We start from the raw sequence: 12,036 nt of genomic DNA, 5'->3' as shown, positions 1-12,036 counted from the left end.
CATGACGCTATTATTGAGGGTGAGAGAAATGGTCACTCGCCCAGCACTGAGCTGACATGGTATGAACTCTTGCAACAGAAAGAACCCGAAACACAGTCCTGTCTTTGACTCTGGGTCTCCACATGTAGAACCCTATCGTAGACATTCTCTTTGAGGGACAGGCAACAATGTATGAACACATTGTTCCTGCTCGTCCCTACTTAAAACCAGCAGTTTTTCTGCTGTATCTTGAGTAAAATCAAACGCTGTTCTTAGACACACACGCACGGCCTGGGACCTTCTGGCACTCACTTAGTCCTAAATTCAAATTCATTATGTGTTTCACTCCTGTCTCCCTGACCTTTGTCCCAGCTCAGAATGGTGCGAAGTTTGTTCCCTCATTGTAGAACATCTTTCTCCCGCCTTCCTGGGTATCTCCCCTCAAGTATTTATCTCCCGAGGGATCTATCTGTTCAAATGCCGCTTTTTCCAAAACGACCTTCCTGAGCTCTAAACCGCCTCGTTGTTTATCCCCATAACACAACATGATTTTTAATGATACATTTACCTCAGTTACATACAGTGTTTAGAGGGTTAGTGTTTTGGACTGGTGAAAAGATTTGTTTTCTACAGAATACAGGGGCACTCAGTAAATATGGTTAAATGGAAGAAATTCCACAGATAAAACGGGTGATCTCCCTGCCCTTGATAGAGCTGCCTCAAGATATTACTGTTTTGGACTTTTTTTTTCTTAAATAAGATTTTATGGGGCACCTGGGTGGCTCAGTGGCTTAAGCCTCTGCCTTCAGCTCGGGTCATGATCTCAGGGTCCTGGGATCGAGCCCCCCATCGGGCTCTCTGCTCGGCGGGGAGCCTGTTCCCCCGCTTCCCTCTGTGGCTGCTTGTGATCTCTGCCTGTCAAATAAATAAATAAAAATTTAAAAAATCAATAAGATTTTATTTATTTGACAGAGAGAGAGAGATGACAAGTAGGCAGAGAGGCAGGCAGAGAGGAGGAAGCAGGCTCCCCATGGAGCAGAGACCCCGATGCAGGGTGCCCCTACTCTTTTGCTTTTAAATAACATGCTATGGCTCTGTCAATCAAGTATTGTAGTCCTTCTTAACACATTAATTAAAACTACATGTTAATTAGATCATGTTGTACATAGGCTAATAGCTCAAGGATTGTGAAATAAAGAATCTGGTACATGCAAGTCTCCCAAACTTTGAGAGGAGCTGTGCAGTGTTCTCTGTATCCATGGATGTGTGTGCGTGTGTGCGTGCATGTGTGTGTGTGCGCGTGTGTGTATGTAAAACAGAAAAGGTAAAAAAAAAAACCCCAAACCAGAAAAGATATGTATACCTGGGCCAATAGTCTTAAAGCACATTAAAGTGTTTTCTTCTTTGCATTTCCGAGCACAAGGTCCCTTTTAGCCCTAGGCTCACTACCCTGAAGGGAATCAGGATTGTCTATGCAAGAATGTATATACAGAAGAAAAGTTCATACTAAGCTGCTGACACCCAAATAGGACATTTTAATCTGCTGCAAGACAATAGGGTTGCAAGCGCGACTTCGTAGAGAAAGACTACAATTCTCCAACAGGTTGTTTTTCCTTTACTTTTAGTGTATTTAGAAACAGGTTGGAGGACACGGTGGCTCAGTCCGTTAGGCTTCTGCTTTCAGCTGGTGTCATGATCCCAGGGTTCTAGGATCAAGTCCTGTATGGAGTTCCTTGCTCAGCGGGGAGCCTGCTTCTCCCTCTCTCTGCTCAGCCTGCCACTTCCCTGCTTGTGCTCTCTCTCTCTCTCTGACAGGTAAATAAAATCTTAAAAAAAAAAAATGAATGAATGAATGAAAGAAAGAGAGAAAGAGGTTTGACGTAGCGGACCTCCGAATCTCACCACCCAACGAGAGGTCTGGGGGAGGAACGGGAAGGGGTGCGGGGGTGGGGGGAGGCAGGAAGCTGGTAGTGGGCATGCACCTGCCCAGGATTGGACAGTTTTTCCAAATATTTGGAACTCAGGAATATTTGGTGAATTCATGAATGGGGTTCATCACAATGTTTTTGCAGTATCAGTACAGTCAAATGGAAAGATTTTTAAAATCTAGCATTAGAAACTGTTCACTGAAAAATAAAAAAATAGGGGCGCCTGGGTGGCTCAGTGGGTTAAGCCTCTGCCTTTGGCTCAAGTCATGATCTCAGGGTCCTGGGATCGGGCCCTGCGTCGGGCTCCCTGCAGGGAGCCTGTTTCCTCCTCTCTCTGCCTGGCTCTCTGCCTACTTGTGATCTCTGTCAAATGAATAAATACAATCTTTGAAAGAAAAAAGAAATAAAACCACATATAGATATGATTTCTATTTTGTTAAACATTAGAAAGAAACACCATGGAAGAAAATATCAATGTATATTTCTTTGGGTTACAGGTATCTTATTTTTTAAAAAAATATTTGCTTGTAGTCAGGGGGAAAAAGCTGTTAATACTAGTCTAAGAGACTGGCCGTTCCCCATTTATGGAATGACTCTGTGTAGGTATCTCTCAATTAAAAGAATATCTACTTTTTAGGAAACGAACTACAAAATTAAATTGTGTAGAACCTTATTTTCTGTTGATTTCTTTAATGTATAGAGAGATTTGAGGCTGAAATCTAGACATAGCTCAAATCCCAAAATTTATATGAAAAGCCAAAAAATACAACTGTTGGGCAACTGAAGCTGATGAAACAAAGTGTTAAACGGATCTGTCTGGGGTCGCTTATGCTGAGAAAATGCTTAGAAATGTGTTACTTACCAATGAGACTGAACTACTCTAACTGACCAGAAGTGTGTTGAAGCCATTCCTGCTTCACACTTAGTACCTTGTCACAATTGCCAGGCAAGGAGATCTTATCCAGACATTCTTTGTAGATAATAGATAAGAGCAGAGGAGGAATGTCCTTCAGAGATAGACAGCTGCTGTGTGATCTCTGAGAAACCCCAGGGTCTGCAGCAGCCACTTCAAAATTCACCAGACCGGAAAGGGGAATCGAGAAGAGAAGACCTGTCCGTGTTCGACGCCACTAAACACAGAGGTTTTGCGGTGTAAGATGTCAGCACGGCAATGAGTTACCAACAATAAAGCGTGGCCTGGGAGCGAGACTGCAGGCTCTCCCTGTAACGGCAACCCTTGTCACTCGCTCGCCTTCAGGGACGCTTCCCGCTGTGGGAGAGAAAGGGACAGCAGTCCCGCTTGCGTCCGTGGGACTGTGCAGGCCAGGCGAGCCACGTCTCTTCAGGGAACCCTGGCCCCTCCACCAAGACGAGAAGAACCGTTACATTTTATAATAAAAGAGAGAAACTGAAGTGAGTGTCCTTGTTCTGGTCACTACATATGCCAGAGGGACCAGGTCTCTCAGGGGCCAGTAAAATGTTCTCGAAGACTGTAGCTTCATTTTACAAACTTCATATGATTTTATTCTGTACCTTTCTGGCTCCTAATCAGATTTGGCCAGTCTTTCATATTAGATATTGATGTTTTAGATTGGAATATAGTTTCTCCCTATCTTCCCTACAAGAAAATTAGCATTCTGATATTAAATTGCTATCTAATGAGTTTAGCTAGTGTTGCTTAGTATCCAAGTGCCTAATAGCCTGTGGATGATTAAAAATCATGTTTTCCAAAGTGGAAAGCTAAGACTGAACCTTGTAATAGCGATTACTATTCACTGAAGTTGCTGTCCTTTGTGTCTCAGACCGAAGCAAGCACTGTGCATATTTTAATTTTAAAAACATTCCAGATCAAGAGATCTGCTTCCCTGGAAAGCCAGATCCCCACCGCCAGTGCGGCTTCTCGGGGCAGCCCTCCTCGGATCCGCTCCTCCGGGGTCCTGGGCTTCAGTCCCTGGTCTAGGCCCTTCTTCAGGGTCCTTGCTGCGCCTCCTGAAACTCTCCTCCTGCTTCCTCTGTGAACAGACAGGACCAGCTTGAAGTAGGACCTCCCACACACTGGATAATTTGCTTCGGGGCATTTAAAGGAAAGCAGGACCCCACGTCTTTTCAGTGAAGCTTGTCAGGCAAGATGACAAGGTTGTTTGTGCAGGCATGTGTCTTTTTCCCTCCCAATTTCTCTCCCAATTCCCTCCAAGCCTTTTCACATTCCCACTAGCCAGGAGATGGGCTGAGCAAGGGCCTCTCTTACTAGTACCAGTCAGGCGCCCGGAATGCCGATGTCAGGTTGCTTGGATTAGAATCCTGACTGCCGCATTCTCTAGCAGCCGACCTTGAACAAGGAACTCGTGTCTCACGTCCGTCATCTGTAAAAGAGGACTGGTACCATTGCCCGATTTCACTGAGTCACAGAGAGAACACAAATGTGTTATCCCCATAACGACGACGACCAGAAAAACTGCTCCACAGTTCATAGCTACTGTCACTACTACCACCTGTAAAATGGGATAGTAATACCCACTCTACTAGGTAAACACTGGTGATAAATGGGTTAAAGATTGCGGAATAGGCTTCCCTGTCAGCATGACCTCCACATGGGCACACAGGAGAAGCCAGAGCCCGGAGGACAGAGGGAGGCCGTGAGTCCCGATGGGTCTCCCCGTTCCTCACCTACAGCTGCCGCAGCCCAGCCGTGGGCAGATCCCGGGGATTAACCCTGTTCCGGACGTGCCACTTGCCACAACCGCAGCAGAAGAATTTTCCTTCTCAGCCCGCGCTGGTCCCAGCAACCACACTCCCAAACAGGCCTCTGAGTCCTTGCGTAATTTTGGCAAAAGGCAACATCTCCAGGCATCAGTGTTTCCTTGGCAAGTGAGGAAGCTTTACTAACTTGACTTGAAACTTCCCGTGAGAGCTACAGTTCTGCAGAGAACTGCCCGGAGGTGCGGTCCCCAGCCTGTTCCTGGAAGGCCGCGGCCCCCGCCTGCTCCCACCCGCGCGGTCGAGGACCCTTCCCCGCTACTCCCGCAGCAGGTGCTTTTTCTGGTTCATGCGCCCTTCTCTTCACCCCGGCCTCGTGTCTCTCCCCACCTTCTGGCGGCCCCTCCGCCTGGGTCTGCGTGATTTCAGCCCGGCACAGGCCGCAGCAGGTAGGGCTGCAGGTAGGGCCTCCGCCTCTTCTTCACGCCCGTTTGATAGACCAGGGAAAGCCCCGTGTTTCTCCGCCCCCCCCCCCCCCGGGGACACGCTGCAACACCTTGTCACCTTAGGGGGGGGACGAGAGTTAGTTCCCTGCTGCGCCAGCCTGCTGGAAAGGGTTTCAGGGCACGGGCTGGCATCAAGGCAGGAAACCCTGCCCTTGCCCACGCTGGCTGAGGGTCGGGGTCTCACGGATGGTGGGCCAGGACAGCTAACCCCACGCGCCTGTGAGCAGGAGGCCTCCCCCCGGGCTGCACGCCACAGAAATGGTCTTCTCCGCGGGCTCGGGTTTGTGGGGACAGCTCGGCGGGTCCACCCTCGGGCGTGGGGGTGCCCAGGACGTGAGCTCTCCGCTTCTCTCCCTGCAGCGGCCCCGCGGCGGTCGTGGGGTGGTGGTGGGCCTCCCCTCTTCCCGCACGAAGTCGTGTCCCAGGACTCATCTCCGGCGTCCCCGCGCGTTCCCCGGGAGGCGTTTCTCTCTCCGGAGGAGCCCGGTTCTCCGTGGAGGAGGGTCCCTTCGTCTTCGCGCAACTGGACGTAAAACTGAAAGCGGGGTTATGTGGACGCGGGGTTCAGTTCGGTGACGCCCGCGGACCGGCGAGCAGCGCGGGGAGCCCTTGGGGAACGGGCACCTGAGAGGCCACAACTCGCCACACGCGGGAACTTGGGTCGTGCACGTGCTGACGGCTCAGCGGCCCTCCGTGTCCTCCTCGGCCGCGGCGGGGAGCCCACGGCCCACGGAAGCCGGAGCCGCGGCCCCGGGACAGCCCGGACGTCGCGCCAGCGCCCCAGGGCTCGCGGGGTCCCGCGCAGCCGTCCGCCCCCGGAGCGGGGACAGGGCGACGAGGAGCCAGAGGGGCAGGTCTCAGCGTCCGCGGCTGCCCAAGGGGGCCCGGTCCCAGCGCAGCGGCCCGGCTCCTTCCCGCGCTCGCGGCTTCCCACGCGGGGACCTGCGTCCCCCGATGGCCGCCGCGCGAGCCCGGCCGCTTCTCCGGGCTGTGCTCTGGCCCCGGGGGCCGCCGCTCGGGGCAGCGCGGCTTCTCCTCGACGGCATTTCCGGCTCCGGGAGAGTCGGGCAGAGCAGACCGGCAGGGACACGACACCCGGCGCGCGTGTGCTCGCGACTTCTGGCGCCTGCATCTTCAGTTAAAGGACACTTGCTGAGAGAGAGTGACCAGTCGACAGACGCGGGACACGAGGGGACAGGGACAGAATTTCTTACGGGGGTGCCGCGTACTCATGCGAAGGCCGAGGCGTGTACCTCCACCGAGGGAAACGTGTCCCTGAAATCAGCGCTCGCTGTTGGTTGTAAGAAGTGTTGATTCTATTTAGTATCTAACCAGGAGTTTCTGTGCATCCTCTGTGTGGACAGACTATTACATCAGCAAGACACACACACACACGCACACACACACACACACACTAATGACTAGGCTACAAAAGGATTTATTCCTAGATAGGGTTTATGTAACCATTAAAGAAATTATTGCTGAAGGGTTTTTTAATGTTAAACAAAAAACTAGGTATACATTAGAGAAAATGATCACAGCATATAAAAATAAACATACATATTATTTAAAAAGACCAGATAAGTCACTAAATATGTTAATTTCTGAAAAATAAAATAATGTACGATTTACTTTTCCTTTTTATATTTTTACTTTCTGGATCCTTTATTCAATTAAAAATTGCTCTGAAAATATAATATTTGATGTTAGAATATTTGCTGTATTGCTGTCAATGGTATTTAGCGATAATGAGACTACGCTCAAAAATCGCATATAAGGCACTTAACAGAACATTTCTTTTCAACGAGAATTTCTATGGATACATTTATTCTGTCAAATAAGAACAACTCTACTGTTCATAGTAATATTAAATTGAACCCATTTTTCTCAGCCAAAGACACTGAATATTAACACTTTCATATTGTTTAACCTGATAGCATTGTCTTCAGATTCCCTGATTGGGACTTTTGAGAAACAGAAGTCAAAGTGAAGCCAGACATAAACGTGCCCTTTAGGGAAATGGTAACCCAACACAAGGGGTTGCGGCCAATTAGAAGAGAGTGCTCATACATCTCATGAACGTCAGAAAGTCTCTATGTGATGGTGAGGAATTGTAGTCACCAAGTTCAAGTCTTCTATAAATATGATCTTGGTTGTTTGTGGCACCATAAGGACCTTTATTCACCAAATTAAAACACCCTGAGCTCTGTGCAGTGGGGAATGAGCTGCCCTTCACTGCACGCGCTCCTCTTGTCCCAAACAGCTCTGGACTTCACGACTCGCGTCGTCCTCGGGAGGAGACTGGGGTCTAGAAAGACAAAATGTCTTGCCTGGACTCAGAGGTGACAAGTAACCTGAGACAAACTTTAGTTCCGATCATCTACTGATAGATTCTGAAGTGTGGACTGTTCAGGTATCATTTCTAATGTATCCGTCAGTACTTACCTGTAATGCCACACATGCGCACAGACACACCCCTCTCTGCCTTGCATTTAAATTTCTATTCTCTCCATCTGAACAAAAGATTAAAATTTTCAAATAAAAGATGCACCTTCATTAAGTGAGGGCTTTTTGACATGCAAGAAACTTTACAAGAAACAAGGAAAAAGAAACCCAAAATGACTCAAGCGAGTCAATCAAAGTGAAAAAAAAAAAATTGTCGCCTTTGACCATCTACTCTATAGGACCATAAAATAGACAATTCAGCCCATCTTGGTTATTTCATTTATTCTTTCCTTTAAGAAGACTAGGGTGCTCGGACTCCATTCTGGTAAGAACAGGTTGATGATGATGGACAAGGGGAAGGAATCCCAGATTGAGGCAGGTGTGAGAGTCACGACTATTATGTTCTTTTAATAATAATCCTTTTATGAAAGCATTAAAAATTTAGTCTGGATGACAAGTTTTTAAATTCTAATTTTAACTGAAATATTTTTATTATTGCTACTTTCATAAAATCACTTTCTTTATGTGCAATTCTGTGGGATATCCCATTTTTATGCTAGCGAATTTGCTTCAGAATCTACATGGTTTGCCAATTTCTTTTCCATTGTTACCTGTAATGTAAAGAATTGTTAAAATTTGAAATAAGACCAAGAAAGAATGCTAACTTTTAAATGAAGGGAGAGTCAGAAATAACTTAGTGTATCTGCATCACACATAAACAAACTAAGGAAATTCATTAAAATCATGTTTTCTTCATCTCCCTTTTTTCCCTAAGGATTTTGTTTACCTGAGAGAGAGAGCGAGCATGAGCAGGGTGAGGGACAGAATCCCAGGACCCCAGGATCAGGACCTGGGCCGAGGCAGACGCTCAACCCACTGGGCCACGCAGACGCTCCTTCTTCATCCCTATTAAACTACATTTACTGAATGTACTCTTAAAAGTCGACGTAAGAATACCGCTCTTAATCCCAGAGAAAAATAGGAAGAGTGCTGTCACCTGATATTTGAATTCTACAGAATATTTTGAGACTAGAGATTTGTTTTTCCTCCCTCTCCCCCCTCTTTCCTTTTATCCCGTGTACATCTGCTCCTTCCTGTCTGTGCAGTGAGGGAGGAAACTGGTTGTGCGGTGTCCGGATGAGAAGGAAGGAAGGGTTCTGGTGGCAGGGCAAGCCCTCCTTTGCGAACAGTTGCTGAGGTCAAATAACAGGTGTGCAGCCGCGGCACTGGCTCCTTATTGTTGACCTCCACCAGACATTCTCACCGTGGAAGCCAGACTGGTGTGGGCAGTTCCTATTGGTTAGTGTCCTTACTTCACAAATAACCGTTTAACGTGTTTGAGAATAATCTATTGTCAACAGGGATACAAGATTCTGGAGTGATGTTTGGTAAAGGGGACTCGGGACTCTTCCTGATTCATTTCGAGTCAAGACTTTGCTATTTTGCAGATAAAAACATAAAAAAAAATAGCAATCCATTTATTTTGCCATTACTTCTAATATACATTTTGTTTTATTCATATGTCTGTTCTCCATTATTTGAACAATGGAAAATAATATCCCTTTCTGTCCACTAAAGCGTGATTAAGATGGCAGTTATGTAAATAACACGGATACTGAGTATATACTTGTATATACATAGCGTGCATAACCCATCATCTATACACATATAAATGTAGATATATAAATAATATATTTACAGAGTGATATATATTATTTCTTCACAGGGACAATATATATGACATTTAGATATGAAAATCTTTGTATTTTTTGCCGTCATAAGACTGGTTTCCTAAAGTGGAGGCCTGAGTTCAGATCGCTCTTCTTTCCTATGATACACATTCAGTGCTAAGATGTTTTCTTCAAGCACTGCTTTTACAGCAAATACAGATTCTGATAAGTTGTGTTTTCATTCTCATTTAGTTCAAAACATTTAAAAATATTTCCTGAGATTTGTTCTTTGCCGCATGTGTCATTTAGAAGTGTGTCGTTTGGCCCAGAGCCTGGTGTATTGGGGTGAAAGCTATGTATGAGCTAGAGAAGAAGGTGTTTTCTGCGGCTGTGGGATGACAGACCGCTGAGCCTCAAACCCTCACGGGCACTGACCCCCTGTACAATGGGAAAATCTGCTTTTGACCCCCCATAAGGTTCACCACCAACAGCCCCCTGTTGACCAGAAGCCTCACCAATTACATACACGGTCAGTAACACGTCGTTCGTGGATTCTAACTACTGAACACTGTTCTTGCCGGACATTTAGCTAGAGAAGAGAAAAAGGTAAGAAAATCCCAGAGAAAAACCGCACGTGACGGCCGGGTCCTTCCGGAAACACCTGCGTGGCAGCGGCCCGCACGGAGCGCACCTGGGCCGCTCCAGGGTCTCCTGCGCGAGGCGGAGGCCGGCGGGATCCCGCCCGTGGGCACCGCGCGGGGGCTCGGCTGCGCCCGCTGGAGTGGCCTGAAGTGGGGGCTCGCAGGCTGCGTCCCTCCCGCCGGCCCGTGGGTGTCCGCCCCGCGTCGCGATGCCCTCCCCTTAGCTGGGACACGGCGAGGACCGCTGGCTTCCCGGAGAACCGACTCCTTCGTGGCTGCGCGATGCCCCGCTCGCCCCGACGACGGTTCTCGCTCGCTGCGCGTTCGCGCGGCCGCTCCTGCTTCCTCGGCGCCCCCTGCGCGGTCCCCTGGGTCTTTCCATCGCCTTACCCCCGAGTCTTCTGCATCTTTATATTGTACAGTGGGTTTCTAAAGACGACGGATCCGTCGGTCTTGCTTTTTAATCCTCTCTGACGTTCTCGGTCTTTGAATTGGTGTGTTTAGACCATTGACTCTTAAAGTGATCATTTTTAAAAGATTTGTATCTATTTATTTGACACACAGAGAGAGACCACAAGTAGGCAGAGAGGCAGGCAGAGAGAGAGGAGGAAGCAGGTTCCCCGCTGAGCAGAGAGCCCGATGTGGGACTCGATCCCAGGACCCTGAGATCATGACCTGAGCCGAAGGCAGAGGCTGTAACCCACTGAGCCACCCAGGTGTCCAAAATGGTTGGATGAATCTCTTCCATATTCTTTACCGCTTTCTGTGTGTGGCCCGTGTTCTCTGTTCCTATTTTTCTCTTCTCTTCTTTTTCTACTTAAAAAAAAAAAAAAAAAAGAAGAAGAAGTTTTGGGCGCCTGGGCGGCTCAGTGGGTTAAACCTCTGCCTTGGGCTCAGGTCATGGTCTCAAGGTCCTGGGATCGAGCCCCGCATCGAGCTCTCTGCTCAGCAGGCAGCCTGCTTCCTCCTCTCTCTCTGTCTACTTGTGCTCTGTCTGTCGAATGAATAAATAAAATGTTAAAAAAATGTTTTAACTGCACATTTTATATGATCTTATTTTCTTTCCTTTATTAGCATATCAGGTGTACTTTTTTTTTTTTTTTTTTTGGCTTTTTTGTAGTGGTTGCTCTACAGTTTACAATATGCATTTATAACGAACCCCATTCTACTTTTAAATAACACTAGACAGGTAGTGTGAGTACCTTATAATAACAAAATAATCCTAATTTCTCTCTCCCACCCCTTTGCTGCCATTCATTTCACTTACATGTAAGCACACATAAACATATGTATATAGACTACCTTAAGCACACATAAGCAAATACCTTCTTACTATTAATATTTTGAATAAACTGTTATCTATTAGATTAAGAATAAGAAAAATAAAAGGTTTTATCTTACCTTCTCTTACTCTTTCTCTCATCTGATCCTGTTCCTTTCTTTATGTAAAGCTGAATTTCTAACATTTGATTTATTATTATTATTATATTTTATATTAAAATATGTTATAAAGTAATATATAAAATATATTGTGTATTATATATTAACATTTATTGTTATTTTATCATCACACATTATATATTATTAATATATTAATATATTATGTATTATAATGGATTATCTAATATTATAATTATATATTAGTGTATTGTTTTCTGTCTCTCTAAAAAACTTCTTTTAATATTTCTTGCAAGGCAGATCTCTGGCAACAAAAATGCTCAGTTTTTGACTGTGTGAGAAAGTCTTTATTTCTTCTTCACCTTTGAAGGATAATTTCACAGGGCAGAGAATTCTAGATGGGTAGGTTTTTCTCTCATACTTTAAATATTTCACCCCTCTCTTCTTGCTCACACGCCTTTTGAGACGTCTGATGTGATTTCTGCTTTCCCTCCCTCGCAGGAAAGGTGTTCCCCCACCCCTGCCCCATCTCTTGCTTTTCTCGTGGTTTTTCTTTATCTTTGATTTTCCATAGTTGGAAAATGATGTGCTTAGACATGGTTGCATAGTTGTGTTTTTTTTCTTCTTTTTTCTTTTTTCTTTTTTCTTCATTTTTCTTCATTTATCCTGCTTGATGTTCTTTGAGCTTCCTGCACTTGTGGTTTGGGGGTCTGTCATTAATTAGGGGAAATTCTTTGTGCTTGTTTTCAATATTTGTTTTGTTCCTTTCTCT

Source organism: Mustela lutreola, chromosome 8, assembly GCF_030435805.1.
Source record: "Mustela lutreola isolate mMusLut2 chromosome 8, mMusLut2.pri, whole genome shotgun sequence".
Classification (NCBI taxonomy): domain Eukaryota; kingdom Metazoa; phylum Chordata; class Mammalia; order Carnivora; family Mustelidae; genus Mustela; species Mustela lutreola.
The sequence above is the reverse complement of the archived record's forward strand: the minus strand, read 5'-3'. Positions refer to the sequence as shown.